This window comes from Pleurodeles waltl, chromosome 7 (assembly GCF_031143425.1).
Source record: "Pleurodeles waltl isolate 20211129_DDA chromosome 7, aPleWal1.hap1.20221129, whole genome shotgun sequence".
Classification (NCBI taxonomy): domain Eukaryota; kingdom Metazoa; phylum Chordata; class Amphibia; order Caudata; family Salamandridae; genus Pleurodeles; species Pleurodeles waltl.
The window spans coordinates 1,294,356,211-1,294,377,135 of record NC_090446.1 but is presented as its reverse complement, the minus strand read 5'-3'; positions in this window follow the sequence as shown (position 1 = coordinate 1,294,377,135).

Genomic DNA, 20,925 nt, shown 5'->3' with positions numbered 1-20,925 from the left:
CACTTTGATGAGACGTCAACTCCTAAGATCAGTGAATTCATTGACTTTATGGAGGCCCTGGATTGGACTTCCAGAGTCTCGTCGGCCACCCATATTGCAGGGCATATTCTGGATGGGGTGTTTGCACGAGCTGCTCAACAGGTGGAGGTAACCATGATACAGCTGAGTTGGACGGATCATCATCTGATGAAATTTAAACTCGCCTCAAAGAATGTTGGGGCTGCTAACGTGGAAACGAACAAGGTAGCCAGGTTATGGAAACAGGTTAAAGTAGAGGAATTAGGCCCAGCTTTAGAAGCTGGCTGGGATAAGGCTAAAGCTATGGCCCTGCCCCTGACTGACAGCTTTCTGAAAGGAGTGGAAATGACCATGGAAGAAATGGTACCCCCTGTAATTAGAAGGCCCAATAGTCAGAAGAAACCAGGTCACCCTTGGTTTACAAAAGACCTCAAACTCCTTCAAAGAAAGTATCAACAGCAGGAAAGACGGTGGAAACTTAATCAAATACCTGAGGAAAGGGTGGCCCTTAAGTCCACTCTAAAGGCTTATAAAGCAGCACAATTTATGGCCAAATCTAAATTTTATACTACCAAAGTTAATGAGGCTATTAATGCCCCCAGGGAGCTTTTTAATACTAATAAGGCCCTACCTGTGCTCATGAAGCCTGTTGGTCGAGAAAACTCTCAGAGTTTCTGTGACAAAGTTGCTTTTCATTTTGAAAATAAGATATTGCAAATACATAGCAACTTTGATACCCAGATCATTCCCAAAGTATTACCCCCCCCACAATAACAGAGAGTGCTACAGCAGATGGCCAGTCACTAATGTCATATTTCCAGCCCCCTTCCATGGATACTATTAAAAAGAAGATTCTTGAAATTAAATCGGGGTCCCCTCTGGATCCGTGTCTTCCTTCCATTTTTCACTTGGTTCCGGATTTAATGGCACTGATGTTGGTTCCTATTTACCAAGAGGTAGCTATGTCTGGGGAGTACCTATCTATCTGGAAAGAAACGATAGTAGTACCCCTCAAGAAAAAACAAGAGGGGGATAATCAGGACATGAGTAATTTGCGGCCAATAGCATGTCTCCCGTTTTTGGCAAAGATTCTAGAAAACATTTTGAACTCTGAATTGATCGAGTTTTTAACAAAAGCGGATGCTTTTGATATCTCCCAATACGGGTTTAGAAAAGGGCATAGTACTGAAACTGCCCTAATCTCATCCTCTGATACTATTCGAAGGATGTTGATGAAGGCAAGGGTGCCGTTTTGGTTCTTTTAGATTTATCCGCTGCCTTCAACACTATCTCTCCCACACTATTAATGTCCCGTTTGCATCATGTGGGTTTGAGGGACAAGGCGCTTAAACTTTTGAAGTCTTTTCTTACAAATAGATAGACCACAGTTAGCTGTGGTGATTTCAAATCTAGACCTTATCTTCTGCCATGTGGGATTCCGCAGGGATCTTCCCTCAGCCCCACATTGTTTAATGTGTATGTAGCGCCTTTGGCTAGACTAATTCGTACTTTTGGTTTCATTCCATCATCCTATGCTGATGACTCCCAGCTTATTATTCCTATTAATCAGCCATGGGAGGAGGTTGCAGATCGGTTTAGTAATTGTATGGTGGAAGTGAGTAAATGGATGAAGACCAATTGGCTAAAAATGAATGCCACCAAAACTGAAGTTTTATGTTTTGGACCTGGAAAGAATTTATGGAACTCACGGTGGTGGCCCTCTGAATGTGGTAACTGCCCTGTGCCCACTACTGTTAGTAGAAACCTAGGCATCTTGTTCGACGAACATCTGTCTTTTAAAAAACAGATTAATCATGTGGTAAACATCAGTTTATGGTCAATTAAAATGCTCAGAAAAATCTTCCCCTATCTGTTACATGAATGGAGAGTATCTGCTATCCTGGCCTTGGTAATCTCTAAAATAGACTACTGTAATGCACTGTTCCTTAATCTGGATAAGGGGCTGATAAAAAGACTCCAATTAGTTCAGAATTCCGCTGTCAGAGCGGTTCTTAATCTCCCACGATGTATATCAGTTAGAGAGAGTCTCAGGAAATTACATTGGTGACCAGTGGCGCAGCGTATCCAGTTTAAGTCACTCTGGGGGTCATTTTGACCTTGGCGGAGGGCGTCCGCCAAGGTACCGCCGCTGAATGACCGCACCGCGGTCAAAAGACCGCGGCGGCCATTCAGACATTTCCTCTGGGCCGGCGGGCGCTCTCCAAAAGAGCGCCCGCCGGCCCAGAGGAAATGCCCCTGCAACGAGGACGCCGGCTCAGAATTGAGCCGGCGTAGTTGCAGGGGTGCGACGGGTGCAGTTGCACCCGTCGCGTATTTCAGTGTCTGCAAAGCAGACACTGAAATACTTTGCGGGGCCCTCTTTGCGGAGACCCGCCAGGAACAGGATGGCGGTAGGGGGTGTCAGAATCCCCATGGCTGCGGAGCGCGCTCCGCAGCCATGGAGGATTCACAAGGGCAGTGGTAAACCGGCGGGAGACCGCCGGTTTACCCTTTCTGGCCGCGGCTGAACCGCCGCGGTCAGAATGCCCTCGGGAGCACCGCCAGCCTGTTGGCGGTGCTCCCGTGGTCGGTGACCCTGGCGGTCACCGGCCGCCAGGGTCAGAATGACCCCCTCTGTCTTACTTTTAAGGCAGTTCATGGAATAGGACCACGGTACCTGACTTCCAGACTCCTCCTGCATGTACCTAAAAGAAGCTTGAGGTCTTCCTAAGCTCACGTGATTCAGGTCCTTCGCACACATAAAGCCAAATGGGGAGACAAAGCTTTTACAGTAGCTGCAGCCAGAGGGTGGAACTCTCTCCCACAGAATATTAGGCAAGAATCAGGTTATATGAAATTTAGGAAAATGGTGAAAACTTGGCTCTTTTCTCGTTAATTTCTTGGTACATCAAGATCAGGGTCTTTGATTCAGTTTGTTTCAGTTTCCTCTATTGGATGTCTTCTTATCTTCATTATATCTGCTATTTTTCTTATCCTCAGTCTATTTTTTACAATGTGCTTTCTTCCCAGCGCTTCGATGCTCTTTGAGTAGGAACGCGCTTTATAAATGTCGAATTACATTACATTACATTACATTCCTGGGCCATGGGTTCCATCAACTCTTACGGAGTAGGTTGTTGTGTGGAGCCACAGTTTTACTTCAATTTAGCAAATGCTCCTTCAATTTTGAATTTTCTAGCCTCTGTGGAATCCCCTGTGATTTGAGGGCCAACTCAGGGGAACATCCTTCAGTCTCCAAAATGCTGACAGACTTCAGATATATCCTATAAAAGCTGTTATTCTTTAACATAGGAGGTTAAACAAATTCTAAAATTGTTCTGAAAATGGCCTGCTAATAAGAATTATTGCAAAACTAGCTGAACTTATCTGCTTGATTTCCTTTTGAAAAAGTCTCAAATAATAGGGCTCCAGGTTTTTCACATGAGATTTTTCTCCTTCATGTGTGTTCTTTTCTTCTACCAGACACACAAAGAAAGTCACCACTAGTATTAAGTATCCTTATTTTCCTTTTCATCCAAAGATATGTTATGTTATGTTATGTTATGCTATGTTATGTTATGTTATGTTATGTTATGTTATGTTATGTTATGCAGATTTATAGAGTGCACTATCATCTGGGAGGGTATCCTGGGGCTGAGCAGTTGTGAGCCTCGACACACCTAGGGCCTAGTGTAACCACTTGAAAAGCCAGGCATTCAGATTCTTGCAGAGTTTGAGAAGTGAGGAGGAGTTCCAAATGTGCTTCGGCATGTCCTTCCATGCTTTAGGAGCAATGTAGGAGAAGGCTCAACAACTAGATCTGTTTTTCTGTGGGATTTGTGCAAGTAGAAATCTGTCTAAAAGGTTTGTGAAAGCAGGTGTGTTTGTTGAGGTTTGTTGGGCCAGTGTTTTGTAGTGCCTTGTAAATGTGGGTGAGGATTTTTAATTGTGCTCATTTGTGAATAGGGTGCCAGTGGAGCTCCTTCAGGTGTGATTGATGTGAGTGCAGGGTGGGAAGTTGAGAGTAATTCTGATCACCAAGTTCTGAATGTTCTGCAGCCTTCTGGTGAGTGTTTTGTTGATCTCGGCATAGAGGGTGTTTCCGAAGTCCAGCTTGCTTGTGTCTAGGGCATAAGTGATGGTTTTACAGGTGCTGATGTGCAGGAAGGGACACACATAGAAAAAGCAAAAAACGAAAAGAAATAAAAGTATTTATCCTCTTTGCTCCATGCCAATGCCACACCAGGGGCGACGTTAGTTTTCGGTGCTGCCTCAGATTTACAATTGCTTGTAAACCTGGGGCAGTGTCAAAAGCAATGGGTGTTGCGGTGGAATGCCCATAGCAACATCCATTAAACGCTTCTCTGCTGCAGCGGCTTAACGCCGCCTTGTAAATATGGCGTAGTGCACAGCACCATTAGAGCATCCCAAAAAGTGACGCTCCAGTGGCGTTAGGGCTTGTAAATATACCCCAAAGTCTTATCTACTAAAAAAGGAAGACAGGGGTTTGAGACAAAATTTTGTGCCTCCTTGAAGCAGGTGTAATGTTAGAGGAAAGCTTTCTTTTCACCAATTATTGGATGGGTATCCTCTTACTACAAAACCTATGCTAGACGTCACTCAGACAGCCTAGTACTATGATGCAATGAATATGTGCATGGTGCAAGGATGCCTAATGTGCACTAGCACAGGGAGATAGAGAAACTGTGCCATATTGCAGACTTTAGTTCCTGCTCTGTGTTAAATGCAGGTAAATCTGGTCCATTGCTTGGGAACACTTTATGCCTGAAGCTGTGGCCTTCACTCGTTGATCTTATGCTAAACATCTTACTACTTTCACATTAGATTATGTTGTAAAAAGGAGGTCCACAAATTACTTATAAATATAGGGAGGTGAAATGGACCTCATCCACCTATCCAACATCTCTTGCTATGATCTCAAGAGTACACAGTATTATTAATTTGAACATCTGCTTGTCGAATGGATTATTCACCTCACAGGCACCTTCTTTTACTTAATCATCCACCATCCACCTAATAATCTACATGAATCCTTCAAAACAGAGCTTTTAGATTTTTGTTCACTCCATGTTATCCTCCTCGAATTGCTGCTTCATTCTTGGTGAACATAACATATAGCAAGATGATCCCCAAACACCTATGGTGAAGGCACTGTGAACAATATGAATATTGGGATTTCAGCAACTGATCATTTGTCACATACATGATACAAGCCACTACCTAGATTTTAGGTCTCTCAAGTTCCAAACCAGCCACGGGCTACCACATATCATCATCATCAGTCCATGTCCTCATCTGCTTTTCAGGGACGGATGAGGTCAAAAAATTACCTCCCTTCTTCCAGCACTCTACACCAGACTCCTTAAACCATGAAACCTTTGAAGATTCTGCTTCCTCTCTCTGACAAGAAATGCCATCACAGGTGCTCTTCTCATCACCACTGCTTGGACAAGATTGCTCAACTTACCAAAAAGGAACCTAAATCCTCCAAGACACACGAAAAAAATAAAATCAGCTATTCCTCCTGAATTGAAAAGGTGAAAACAATCCCACCCTATTTAACGGAGGAGCTAGCATCATTTCTGAGAGGCTACAAAATTGCCATCATCTTAGCAACAAATTCAGTGAAAGATCTCCTACATGTGCACCAAGACCCTATCACTTATATTCCTTTCACTTCACAATTGCTCCCTTTACATCAACTCTGTGACAACCTCATTTTTCAGATGATAAAGTAGTTAAACTCTAAGTCAATGTGTCTCCTTCGTCTTCTACTATGGAAGACTTCAAGACCGAACCGTTTTCAACCACCATCTGGGACTCATTTGCTCCAATGACAGAAGAAGGAATCCACAATATCAGTAAAAACCTTAAGCCCATTGTTACCCGGTAATAGCAATATAATGCAAAAAAATAAACCTGGCCAATCTGTACTAGTACGGATCATCTCTAGGTTCGTCAGTGAGTCTTTCCTATCTGGTGTCATCCCCAATAAACCTAATCACGCTGTTATTATACCTTGTCTAAATAAACTCTCCCCATACCCCAAGGTGGTTGACAATTACAGACGTAACTCTGGCCTTCCTACAGCTGCTAAAATCTTAGAACCGGTTGCCACTGCTCAACCCCTTGCTTACCTAGAGGAGAAGAACCTCTTGAGGGGCGATTTATATATATGCTTGCATCTCAAGTTTGGTGTATCTTGACGTTAAGGGCCAGATGTATCATCACGGCCCTTTGCGATTCAGTAATAGCGATTTTTTAAGAAATCGCTATTACCAACTCGCAAAGGGCCATGTATCACATTTGCGATTCGGTAATAGCGATTTCTTAAAAATCGCTAATGCTATTACCGAATCGCAAATTGCGATACCGGCCCCATTCGCAGCTATGGGCCTGTTGGCCCATAGCTGCGAATATTTTGCATTTCCAAAATTGCAATTTCTGAACCAGAAATCGCAATTTTGGAAATGCAAAAGGCCAGGGTGCTGGGGGCCTAAGGCCCCCTCTCCTGCATCCCAAAAATTGTTTTTTCAACATGTAAGGTACACACATGCCAAAAGGGCATGTGTGCTTTACATGTTGAAGTTAAAAATGCAGTTTAACTGCATTTTTAAATTTTGCACCAGGTTACCACCTGGTTCCAAAGCATGGTATTTTGCAAGTGCAAAATGCCATTTTAGAAAAAATCGCAATTTGCGATTTTTTCCAGAATTGCCTTGCGACCTGGAAATTGCGAATTGCTATTTTAGCGATTTCTTAGTTGTGGTCTGCGAATGCATTTCATGCATCGCAGACCACGGTTTTGCACTCGCAAACGGCCGATTTACCGTTTGCGAGTGCAAAATAATTTCATACATCTGGCCCTAAATTCTCCTAGGAAGCAACTGTTTAGAATATGCAAATTGACAGCCAGTTGACTTGCCTTAACCCCTAAGCAGAGCTCCTTTTTATAGCCTTGTCCTCATTCATGAAGTGCTAAATTCAGATCTGCGGAATTTACTCAAACCTAGGTGGAAATTTCACTGTTGGGTTTGTCTCCAGAATTAGCACTTCCTACAGCCATCAGAGTAATTTCAATTACCATACAACCCTAGGCTGATGTCTACCAGAGGGTTGCCGTGGTGAAACGTCTTGTGTGTGAAGCAAAAGCTGGCACTCTTTTACAAGTTTAAAAATCTATACAGCCTTAAAGACACATTAGCATCAGCTGTTCTGGCACCAGATAATTTGTACAGGTGGTTCATCAGTGAGGTGCGGATTAAAGTGTCCATATTTAGGGCACATTCCACTAGTGAGTCCATGCCTCAAAGTCCTTTTGAATATGTGAAACACGAGGATATTTTAAAAGTGTGTTCTTTTAAGTCTTCTTTTAGAATTTTCTATAACAAAGCAGTTGATCACGTTTTACATGATGAAACTGATGTGTTTTGAACAAATCAAATCAAATCAAATCATTAACATTTATAAAGCGCGCTACTCACCCGTGCGGGTCTCAAGGCGCTAGGGGAAAAAAGGGGGGGTTAACGCTGCTCGAACAGCCAGGTCTTTAGGAGTCTCCGGAAAGCGGAGTGGTCCTGGGTGGTCCTGAGGCTGGTGGGGAGGGAGTTCCAGGTCTTGACCGCCAGGAAGGAGAAAGATCTCCCACCCGCCGTGGAGCGGCGGATGCGAGGGACAGCAGCAAGTGCGAGGCCAGAGGAGCGCAGGTGGCGGGAGGGGACGTAGAAGCTGAGGCGTCTGTTGAGGTATTCCGGTCCCTTGTCGTGGAGGGCTTTGTGTGCGTGGGTGAGAAGTCGGAAGGTGATCCTTTTGCTGACTGGGAGCCAATGCAGGTGTCTCAGGTGTGCGGAGATGTGGCTGCTGCGGGGTACGTCTAGGATGAGGCGGGCCGAGGCGTTTTGAATGCGTTGCAGGCGATTTTGGAGTTTGGCTGTGGTCCCGGCGTAGAGGGTGTTGCCGTAGTCCAGGCGGCTCGTGACGAGGGCGTGGGTCACGGTTTTTCTGGTGTCAGCGGGGATCCAGCGGAAGATCTTACGGAGCATGCGGAGGGTGAGGAAGCAGGCGGAGGACATGGCGTTGACTTGCTTAGTCATGGTGAGAAGAGGGTCCAAGATGAAGCCGAGGTTGCGGGCGTGGTCTGTGGGGGTCGGTGCGGTGTCGAGGGCCGTGGGCCATCAGGAGTCGTCCCAGGCGGACGGGGTGTTGCCGAGGATGAGGACTTCCGTTTTTTCAGAGTTCAGCTTTAGGCGGCTGAGCCTCATCCAATCTGCGACGTCCTTCATACCCTCTTGTAGGTTGGTCTTGGCGCTGGCGGGGTCCTTGGTGAGGGAGAGTATAAGTTGGGTGTCGTCGGCGTAGGAGGTGATGATGATGTCGTGCTTGCGTACGATGTTGGCGAGGGGGCTCATGTAGACATTGAAGAGTGTCGGGCTGAGTGATGAGCCTTGAGGTACGCCGCAGATGATCTCGTGGGTTCTGAGCGAAACGGAGGGAGGTAAACTCTTTGTGAACGGTTTGCGAGGAAGGAGGCGATCCAGTCCAGGGCCTGGCCTTGGATCCCGGTGGAGCGGAGGCGGGTGATTAGGGTGCGGTGACAGATGGTGTCAAAGGCAGCTGAGAGGTCGAGGAGAATGAGGGCGACTGTTTCACCGTTGTCCATCAGGGTTCTGATGTCGTCTGTGACTGAGATGAGGGCGGTTTCAGTGCTGTGGTTGGTTCGGAATCCGGTTTGTGAGGGGTCGAGCAGGTTGTTGTCTTCCAGGAAGGTGGTCAGCTGTTTGTTGACGGTCTTCTCTATTACTTTGGCTGGGAAAGGCAGAAGAGAGATGGGGCGGAAGTTTTTCAGGTCGCTCGGGTCAGACGTAGGTTTCTTTAGTAGGGCGTTGACTTCGGCGTGTTTCCAGCATTCGGGGAAGGTAGCAGAAGAAAAAGAAGAGTTGATGACGGTCTGGAGGTGCGGGGCGATGATGTCGTCGGCTTTGTTAAAGATGAAGTGCGGGCAAGGGTCCGAAGGGGTGCTGGAGTGGATAGAGTTCATGATGGATTTGGTTTCTTCCGTGTTGATGTGGGTCCAGTTGTTGAGGGTGATGGCCGGGGGTGCGGGTTCGGTGGTGTTTGGTTGGGTCTGGTGTCCGAAGCTGGTGTGGAGGTCGCTGATCTTGCGATGGAAGAAAGTGGCGAGGGATTCGCACAGATCCTGAGAGGGCGTGACGGCGTTGGCGCTGGGGTTGGAGAACTCCTTGACGATGCTGTTTGCGGGTAGCGTTCCTGAGGGCGTTCATGTTGTCAGCGGTGTGGTCCTTGCGCCAGGCTTTCTCAAGGGCGCGACAAGTTTTCTTTGATTCTTTGAGGGTGTCAGAGAACCAGAGAGGTTTTTTGGTGTTGGTCTGTCGATGCGTGCGTTTGAGGGGAGCAAGGTTGTCTGCGCAGTTGGAGATCCAATTTGTGAGTTTGAGGGCTGCGTCGTTGGGGTCGGTGGTGAGGGTGGGTTGGTTGGCGGCTAGTGCGGAGAAGAGTTGCTCTTCAGGGATCTTGTTCCACTGTCGATGAGGGATGGGTTGAGTGCGGAGGTGGCGGGTCTCGCGTCGGAATCTGAAGTGGACGCAGCTGTGGTCGGTCCAGTGTAGGGCGGAGGTGTGGCTGAAGAAGACGTGTTTGCTGGCGGAGAAGATAGGGTCGAGCGTGTGTCCGGCGATGTGGGTGGCGGTGTTCACCAGTTGTTTGAGGCCGAGGTTGGCGAGGTTGTCGAGCAGGGTGGTGGTGTTGGGGTCGTTGTTTTCTTCCAGATGGAAGTTGAGGTCGCCTAGGAGGATGTAGTCCGGTGAGGCGAGGGCGTGCGGGGAGATGAAGTCGGCGATGGCGTCGCTGAAAGGGGCGCATGGTCCGGGAGGACGGTAGATGAGGGATCCTCTGAGGGTGGTCCTCGGGTCGGTGCGAATCTGAAAATGCAGGTGTTCAGCGGCGAGAGGGGTGTCTTCGGTGGAGGTGGTGACGCTGATGGAGTCTTTGAAGACGATGGCGATACCTCCTCCTGCTTGGTTGGTGCGGTCATACTATATTAACAAGCATCTGTGATCTTGAAAGGATCTATTGGATCATCAAAATAGTCTGCCGAGTGTAACTTTACCAGCTTATATGAATTTGCTATCGGTATAGCTTTTTTTAAAGGTTGCTGATTTTTGTTCGTTTTAAACCTAAAAGAAAAAAGAGCTGGTACAAGCTCAAGATATTCAAGAAGTGCCTGCTTGTTAATTAGTGGAGGAAAGAGTGCGCTGTCAGAACTAAAGAAAGAAAAAAAGAACAACATTATTTTATATTTTTGTTGGGCAGCTTCTGTTACCCTAAGGCCTCTGTACTAGAAATACCAGGAGGGAAGGCATAGGTTCCTGTACTACAAGTACAGAATCCAGAGAGGTGCAATTAGTGCAGGCAAAACAGGAGTGAGATAATGGTCCTGGCAAAATGTGTGTGCAGTGCAGGGCTTGCACATGTGCAATCTGCAGTTTAACAGTACTTCTCTTTCCAAAAGAACCAAATACACAGGAATAAGTGTGCAAGGTCTCATTTATTGAGAGGGTACCATCGATATATCTAGGTCACCCATTTACACTTGCCCTGGGCCCATCAGGTTTAAGCCCTGAAGCGCCCAGGGCGAGTGTCAATCAGTGACACTTCGTCACAGAGTGGGGTGGGGTGGGGCGGGGCCAGCAGTCTCACTGACCCCATTCCACTCGGTGACGAGGCTGGAACTGCTGCCTTTCTTCATTGGCTGACCTGAGGTCAGCCAATGAGGGAAGGCAGCAGTCCCAACCCCCCTGGGACCTGGAGGCTGAAGGTAAGTGTGTGTGTGTGTGTATGTGTGTGATGTTTCAAATTGAATGTTTGGTGCGTGTGTGCATGTTTGAGTGTAATGAATGTTGCTAATGGATGTGCGTGTGTGCATGTGTGTGTGAAAGAATGAGTGTGTGCGATCTTTTAAAATGAATGTTTGGTGCATGCCTGCATGTTTGAATGGTATGATTGTTGTTAATGGATGTGCGTGCATGCGTGCGTGTGTGAAAGAATGAGTGTGTGTGATGTTTTAAAATGAATGTTTGGTGCATGCGTGCATGTTTGAATGGTATGAGTGTTGTTAATGGATGTGCGTGCGTGCGTGTCTGTGTGTGAAAGAATGAGTGTGTGTGTGTGTGTGTGTGTGCCCCGCCCGCCCCCCTCCCTCCTAAAGCTGCCGGTCGCCACTGCATACCAGCACCTAAGCATCTTGTTTCAGCCCATGCAACCAATCACATCACCCTCCCTTTGCTTGGAGAAACTGTCAGTTGTAAATGATCAACCGAGGAACCCAAAAAGGTCCAACTCTCTAATAATGCCCTAAATACCAGTGACCTGGTCACTGGGCACATTTTCCCGTACTCAATCTAGTTGGACCTGCATATCCCAATAGAATGTGATGCTGGCCAAGTACAGAGAGGTTCTTTACAACTCGATTTATTTATAGAAATTTTACACCGCGCAACATGGCCTGTTTGCAGCAAGCCGCAACTGTGCGTGTAGTGTTTTATGTGTAGAGATCATACATGGCAACATGTTATAGACGAAAGTGGGAGATTTGAAAAAGTAATCGGCAGTGGGAAAATGGATTTCCTCCATTGGCTTCTATGGAAGCAGATGCATTTTCATCCGGTAGACAGCAAAAATAAAGAAGTTTTGGCTTAAAACATTGGAAGTTTCCTACCTGAATCGGGTCTATCGGCCTGTCTGAGAGATAGCGACAACAGCAATCTGGTAGCGATTCGAAATCCTTGCGAGGCAAAATAACACAGCCAGTAGTAGCAGTGCTGTATTTCAATGAACCGCACGGTGGCGCCAGTGTAAAGGGTAAAGTTATGTTTAAAAGCTGTAGGCAAGGAGAGAGGATGAACCACCGCACCGCATCCCTAGAAAATTATTCAAGCAAACAATGATTAACAGAACTGTGAGGTAAACGGTCTGAAACAATGAGGGTCAGCTGCAGGGTTAAAGGAGTCAGGTGCTGAATATGGAGAGGGGGCCATGTCTCCCGAGATACAAATCCCTGACCCTATCATGGGGAATAAGGGAAACTAAAAAGAAAATCTGGGATGGGCGGGCACTGCCTCGAAACATGAGTACAACGTTACAGAAGAATTAAACCTTAAAAGCTGTATTCACTTGGGTAAACATGAACAATCACGGAGTTTTGAAGTTCAGTAGAAAAAAACACAGAAAACTGCAAAATAGTACGTTTGCAAGTATGTATCGTCTCAGGGAGAAGATTCTACTAGGGAAAGCTGATACTGCCTAGAATTCTAAAGCACAGAGACCGCATCATTGGTGTCGGGGAACTGCTGAGAAGGCACGCTGGCAGTAGGTAATGCTGCGGAGGTAACACAGATGAGGTACTGCTAAGATGTGTTGGCAGAAACTGGTGATTCCAAAGAGCTGAGAAAGCCTTAGTGACACTGTCCCCGCGCTTGGAGAAACACTTCTGGAGGAAGCTGGAATTATCTGGAATCCTAAAGATCCACCAATGCACAGATAGATGAAACTCCCTGAAACGGGGTTCTGTTATGTTAGACTTGCAGTCTTAGGATGGTCCTCCCCCAAACTTTTTGCTTTCTTCTTCCATTTTGCTGATTTTGTTTTACCTGGCCTTAGGACTCTGTGCACGTTACCACTGCGAACCAGTGCTAAAGTGCATGTGCTCCCTCCTTAAAACATGGTAACATTGGCTCATCCCCAACTGCCATATTTAGGCCCATATTTATACTTTTTTAGCACCACATTTGCGTAGTTTTTTGGCGCAAAGTGGCGCAAAGTTACAAAATACTATTGTATTTTGTACATTTGTGCCGCTTTTGCGTCAAAAAGCAGCACAAATGCGGTGCTAAAAAAGTATAAATATGGGCCTTAATTTACTTATAAGTCCCTAGTAAAGTGATATTACATGTACCGAGGGTCGGTAAACTAAATGCTTATAGTGGTTGTGCAGCACTGATTGTGCCACCTACTTAAGTACAGTGACAAACACCCACAGTGCCCGGCCTGCTCTTCACCTTTCATTGACAACTGTCTGCAGTGGTTCCCTGCTCCTCGCTGCCACCCTGCACAGCGGACAGGGCTTTTGCCAATGGATGGAAAATTTAACTTTTCAGTGGCATTATCCTGATCCTTGTATCCGACTCATGCTCCATCTCAGTCGGCCTTAATTTGTGACTTTCTCCTAGCCTTATACGACCTGATAGCCATGGTTGGCGCTTGTGCTTTTTCGCTCTATTTTAGCCTAAGATTCATCACTCTTATTCTACTGATTTGGTTTTTGTCATTTTGGTCTTGTTTTATTTATTAAACTTTACTCTATTTTGCTAGACTGATATGGGGTCCTTTTGTAGTGTGTTTTCACTGTATTACTTTTTGAAGTGTTACACAAATATTTTACACATTGCCTCTGAATTAAGCCTGACTGCTCAGTGACAAGCTACCCAAGGGTTAAAAACAGGTTAATTTTAGGTTTCTTGTACAGGATTGTGGTTGCTGCTGCTCACACCCCAGTCAATAAAAAACCCAAATTATTACACTGGTGATCAGCGGTGAGGATTTGAACTTGTGTTTGTGCAGTGCCATACAGTAATTTGTGCTACACTACCACCCCACATAAGTAATTTAAGACCCATTCATGTTTAATAAAAAATAAATTCTCCTTGATTGGCTCCGTATTGTTTTTTCAAATTTACCCTCATTCCTACTTCTGGGCTGTCTGAAACAATCCCTTAAGTAATGGAGCTGGCCAACCTAGGGAGTTACTCAGTGGCTGAGCTTAAACAGTTCTGAAAGGAAAGGGGACTACAAATGAAGAAGGACACCAAAAACTTGGTGTTGCAGAAAGCTCTGAGTGCCGGGTCAGAGGTCCACCAGTAGACGACAACCACAGAGGAGCAAGTGAAGGAGCAGGGTCAGGATGTGCAAATCTGCCCTGAAATGCTGCCTCTTTGAGGGGGAGGACCTATCCCTGGCATTGGAAGGCCCTGCCAGGGCAGAAAGCAGTGTTCCATCACAGGCCTGCCCCAGAGAAGTTGGAAGATACAAGGCAGAGAGGGACTTCAGGTTACAAAGGGCCAAACTTAGAATGTGGAGCCAGGACAGAGAAGGCAGGATGCCCCACCACTTCAAAGGCACAACTTCATATAAATACTGGTCCTCAAACACCAACTCTTCAGTAAACTTCTGGACTTGTGGCTATTCTGCCAGGAAGAACTGCTGTCCTGCCGAAAGACCACCACTCTGCCAGACTGTTGCCATGCTGGACTACTGCCTTGCTGTGATGTTGCCTTGGTGTGCTCACCTGCTGCCCTTTTGCCTAGGTTAGAAGAATTGGACCTGCACCTTTTTAACCTAGGGCACCCAGAGTGACTCCAAAGGTTAGTCTGATAGCCTGCTGTTCTCAGCCACATGGACATAACAAGCCCCCAACCACCTCCACCAGCACCCATATCCAGCTGGAGCAAGACCCTGACCCCCAAGTGGTGCCCCGTAGGTGCTGGACCCTTGGTGTGGCCTCAAAGAGGTTGAATTAATGTTTGTGGGCTTTTTGTGACCACAAACCGGCCTGCTGGTGCTGAATCTTTGTCACTCCTGCAATCTGGCAGTGAGAAATTCCGTTAGCCCGACCCTTCGTGCTACAGCATCAACTGCTCGCGTGGAGCACCGGCCTCACCCCTACCACGACATCAGGATCTTCATGCTACAGCGACAACTTACGATGCCCAGCCTGCTCTTTGCGCTATAATAATGACTGTCCATAACGCTTCCTTGCTCCTCAAAGCCCCCTCCACTGCAAACAGGACCATTAGCGCTGGACTGAGAAGGTATCTTTTCAGCGGAACTAAGATGGTCCTTCTATATGACTCGTGTTCCATGCAATCAGCCTGAATTTGTGACTTTCTTTTGGTCTGACATGACCAGATAACCAAGGGTGGAACTTTGGGCTTTTTGGCCCTAAAATGTTAAAAAATTCATAACTCCTGTTCTACTGATTGGATTTTTGCCATTTTGGGTTTGTTTTATTTCATTTATTACATTTTACTCTTTTTGTCTAAACTTTTTGTCTAAACTGGTATTAGATCCTTTTGTGTGCTGTGTTCAATTAATTACTGCTTGAAGTGTTGCACAAATACTTTACACAGTGCCTCTGAATTAACCCTGGCTGCCCTGTGTCAAGCTACCTGAGGTTTTGAGCACAGGTTAATTTTAGGGTTGCATGTGACTTCAACCTGACAAGGATTGGGGTTGCTGCTTGACCATGGCTCACACCCCTGTCAACCAACAACCCAATTTCGTACACGTTAACCTTACAGGATGAAGCTCAGACTGCTGGATTCTGCAAGTGCTGGGAATGCACTGCTGGGAAAAATGGGAAGATCACACTGCTTAACTTCTTTAGCCCTGAGAATGCATTGATGGAGATGCTTACAATGCTGGCGGCCAGTAACACCAATGAACCTCCGATGTCACCCTCCCAGCTGCTGTGAATGATTCATAGTGACAATCTTAGCTTTGTGTCTGCTATCCGTCTCACCCTTGTCCTGGCTTCTGCTACCTACTGTCATGCATGGAGTGTTTCAGGGTACTCCGTAGAGAGCCCTGACTGTGGTATTCTCTAACTTGTGCATTCTGGTGCTGTGCTAGAATTATCTGGATGATAATTGCTCTGTGGTCCAGCTAATGCTGTGTCCTAGCCTGGCTTGCTGCTTTGGTGGGTCACCAGGCCGGCTATGAACCAGGACAGGCTGATCTGAGTTCAGCTGAGCGCAGTGGTGGGTTGTGACTTTTATAAATGGTAGGGTGTAACAACTTGTGTTGAATTACGTGAAGCAAGTGAGTGAAGTGATGAAACCCAACTGTTCTCAAGGGTCTCAAATGGGGTCCATAACTTAGAATTTATTTTTAAAATAGAGGGCAAATAGTGCATTTTACAGCTCATTCCAGCACATTTGCCAAAGAAATTGGATAACCATATACAGGCCTTATATATAGGCCTCATTTAATCTGGGCTGGAAACAGTAAAATATACACTTCCACTTCAAGACTTACTCAGCCACGAACATAGTATACTTGGTTTAAAACTTTTCCTAATTTTAAATTTATCTTACACATATAACAATAAAAAATGCTCTCTACTAGCTTTGTCATTTCATGGATTTTCCACATTGTGGGGCTACGAATTTCATACTTATTTTTAGTCTGCAAACTTTGTGAGACTTAAAACCTTTCATGGTTTTCTTTCTCTCCGATTTCGCCGATTAGAGGCTAGTGCAGGCTCATTGACCTGGAGGCTCTTGTGCTTGAGTTTTTTTAACCAGACCACTATTCCCCAAATAAAACAGTGTAATAGCAGACTGGATTAATTCACTCTCAATGGAGATTTGTCCTGCTTTGTAAAATGTGTTTTCAATCACTGGAAAGATTTGTTTGCATTTTTCTACCGATTTGACCCCAGTGTATAGGAGCAGTTTAAACGAGCACTGGTTACATTACACAAGGCACTTTTTGCACATTGTCATACTTCAGGACACTCTCGCCCAGATATATAAAAAAGTGGTGCATCAGTTCTGAAGCACCACTTTTTCAGTGACCCCCCTACCGGCACCTAACAACACCATGGTTGCGTCATATTTAATATACAGCGCTTCATGGTGGTAGTTAGGACAATAGCGTCAATATTTTTGACACAATTGTGGTGCTTTGCTACACTAGCGTCAAAAAGTTTAATGTGGCACAAGGGGTCACAAAGTGGCGCAATGCATGCCATTCCACCACTTTGTAAATATGGCAAGTCTTGCCTCCTTGAGCCACATTAGTATAAACAAGCATTTGCAATACAATGGGTCTCGCATTTGCTCGAGTTAGAGCTATTAGCATTGTAGATTTCTAACTGGACTTTTCTTACCACTTAAATTTAAAATGAAAAATAAAACAGTTGACATAAGCGAGCCGATTCAAAGCGCCATGGCTGCCATGAGCATGAGCACGAAGGAGAGACACAAAAATAAAAAGATGTTCGCTTGCAGTCAAACGTATCAGCAATCATGCAATTATCCATGTACCAGGGGCAGTATGAAAGGCGGTAAATAAACTGCCTCAAGGAGCAACATACATAAAGCATTTACCAATGATACTGGAGGATTTTTTAAAGGCAAGCCCATGAACGAGTGAAAGTTATGGGCGTGCGGTAATTTGAAGGAAAAAAATGCTGCCGTAAATGCACATTTAGCAAGCGTGAGCAACTGATGTTCATGTTCTGTTGAATTTAGTGCTTTTTATAGCGCAGAATGCATTCTTGCATCCATTTTGGATGTGAGAGGGTATTTTGCCCTAAGGAAATAACTCTAAATGCAGAATCACTCTTCTTGCGCAATTCTGCTAATATCTTGCCCACCGTAAGAAGAAATCTTTCAACCTGTCTCCAAATGCAGAATGGGGCATTCTTCATATTAATCTGCAAACTAGACAGGGGGGTGTGACTTTAACCAAACGCAAAATGTAATTCGACGTGGACCAATTAAATTCATTTTTTAACCTGCTCATGAATATGATTGCACCTTATTAGAATTCTTTCCTTCTTGCCTAGCTGAACAATATTCAGTGGGGGCTTCTGATTACAGTAAGTTCATTATGAAGGTAAGGTGGAGTTAGTGGGGGAGCTCGGCTGGTTGAAGGGGTCCGTGCTTTCATTACTGCAGAGGGTGTGCATATTAATGACAACACAAGTGATATCTACTGTACCTCAGGAATACACGACAGAGTAAAGATACCGGCAGCACTGGGTAATAAACTCTGTATGGTAATGAGGCGAAAGAACCATAAAAAATGGAGTGAAATAAAATTATTCGTAAAGTATATTGATACCAAAAAAAGAGAGCGTCCTCCCGTTATCAAACAAAAAAGCAAACTAGAGAAAGGTTAACAGAGAGACAGATTGCCATTATGCTAGTCACCTAAGTAGGTCCCGGAGAGTACAGCCACGCGAGAAAGCAGTAAACAAATAAGATTTTTTTATAAATCAGCAGAAAAGCAAACTGTCACCCGTAGGAGCCCGGGTCACCGTGGCTAAGGACGGATGCCGCCTGCTTGAGGGCAGGAAGACACCGCAGTGCCATTTGCACAACAGAGTGTGCAATCCAGCTGCAAGATACCCAATGCCTGAGGGAAGGCGGATTTGCTACACATGATGTCGTGGAGCTTGCACAACACACAACAAAAATCAAAAAAGTCAGTTAACGTCTCTTGTATTGACCTTCCACTCAACTTTTGCTTATTTTTCAGCATTTTCCTTAGACAGAAATATTTGCACCGAGGTGACGGTATCATTGAGGCCCCCAGGAGCATTGTACAGTATCCACATCTGCTACTGATGTCCGAATGAAAAAAAACAGGGATATAGGAGAATCCTATCACGTTATAAATGAGTCATGAAAATTACACTAATCTCCCTGCTAATAATTATATGTCTGGCACAATGCGAGCTCACTGAAAACATTTAGCATATTTTGTAATCAATAACATTGTTCACTTTTTTTCCTCTGCAAGACTGGACACTCAAACCAGCCTAGGAATGCAGCATCGAGGGTAAAGCCCATGTTTAAACATTGATGCTTTCAAAATAAGAGCTTTCAATGTTTGCATAGTTGCACCTGGAGCATTTATACTCGCAAAATAAATAATTCTACCTCACGGTAGATGATTTGGATACGGTCACATTGTCGGTCAGTCTCGTCCCATTCCTGATGGGCGTCCACCGGCACCATGTGAATATGAAATATCTCACTAAAAAACCACAGCTTTGGCTGTGTCACTAAGCAGCTGAACTCATGTCCATTTTCAGTTAGCAAACGGGGACAATGGTGTAGAGAGCCACCCGGCCTCTCCTATTATTTGTAACCAGTTCCGCGTGTCTGGACGGAACGCGGAACCGAGGTGGTTAAATAAATGAGAGGCTGCGCTGACGCAGTTTCCCTGCAGACTAGCTACCGAGTGCACGTGTGGTTATTAGGTGCAGGGCTGGACGTGGCCTTTTCACCTACCTTACAGTGGCGACGAGCAGGCCATCTGCAACCCCACGTTGCTTCCAGAGCGGCGGAAGACTGAAGAAGACTAGGGCTGTGACTCCGCGCCACGGCGTCAGCAGCATCTGGTCTCACACAGGCAAGTGGCGTGCAGTGCTCCGATCTGTGAGGCGCGCCCCGCCTCCTTGCCCATAGGAACCTTCTGAGTCCCGGAGCCCTGTCAGGCTGCTGCCGTCGCCTGGAAGGCGCACGCGCAGCATAAGGAAGCTGCAGGCGTTCTCAGTGAAAAAACGGGACTGGAGGCAGCGCTCCGGCCCGGCAGCACCACGTGGGGCGTGTGCGGTTCCTCACACGCACACCCCCACCTTCAGGCAGCGCGCCGCTCGGGCTGTGCTCCCCAGGGAGGGGAACACAGCACAGGAGCCAGAGGGGCAGGAGCCCCACTAAAGTGAGTAAAGAGGGCAGGAGGCACTGAAAAGAAAAAAATATATACATACTATAATAAAACCATCAGCAGAAGAAAAGAAAAAAAGAGACATACACACAAAAGGAAAACAAGAAGGGGTGGAAGAAAAATAAATATATGCATGAATAAATAAATAACCAGTAATAAGAAAGAGAACATCAACAAACAAGTGCAGCCCCAGTGGGGGGGAGAAAAAAAAAAGATAAACATATACAGAGGTAGTGGCAAAAGTACCCCCATAAGAAACCTAAGCACACCATGAGCGCCCCACCACAGGAAAACCCCCAGGTGCCCGTGCAAGCAGGCCCCAGTGCCCACTCGTCAGTAACGGCACTGCCACCATTTAGCCAACTGATTGACCCGGTCACAGCCTCGCCAAGATGGCGCTTATGGCTAAACCGATTAGAAAATGACTTCTGCGCCACGAGAGAGACAGACAGAGCCGTGCGCAGATCTCTCATGCTGTTAATGGGAGGAGATGAGCTGCAAGAATTGTTTGATGCACTCCCCAACACTGGCGATAAGTCGGACTTCAGTGCGGCAGTGGAAGCTCTGAACAAGCATTTTGACCCACAACTAAATTCAGACTTTGAGCGTTTCAAACTTCGGCAGGCTCAACAAACTGATGTTGAATCAATGGACATGTTCTACGCCCGATTAAGGTAACTAGCAAGCTCGTGCGTAGGCCTGAATCAACAAGAGGAGATCGGAGCACAGATCATTCAAGGATGTCGTTCAAATGCTCCAAGGAAGCTCATCCTACGCCAGCAGGGTATGCCCCTCGATGACATTCTGGTGTTAGCGCGTTCACACGAGCTATCAGCGGTGAGAGCGGATGCCATGGCGGCAGTAAGGGGACAGTCCTTAGCAGCTGCGTCAACCGCACACCCGGTCCAGGTGAAGGAAGAGCAGGTGGAGGCCATCCAAACTCGTCAACCATCAGGACGAAAGGTGAATTTTGGCAGACAAAACGCACACACCTGCCGAAGCTGTGGGTATGATCACAAACCACCCATGGCGTGCCCCGCGAAAGGAAAAACATGTGACAAATGTGGCAAAGATAACCACTTTGCGAGAGTATGCAGGTCCGGCAAAGGCTGGCAAGGAAACCAGAGAGGAAGAGACACCAAGGTCAGAAGTGTGACAACAGAGGCTGATGATTCTGGTGAGACTATGGCTCAGAGAACTCCAGTCTTCGAAGAGGATGAAGACGAAGACATCTTTGTCATCTCGTTCACTGGTGGGAGGCAACAGAAAAAGCGACCTCCACCCATGAGCAATGTCCACATCAACGGCAAATCGGCGACAGTGCTCATAGACACAGGAGCATCGGTGAATGTG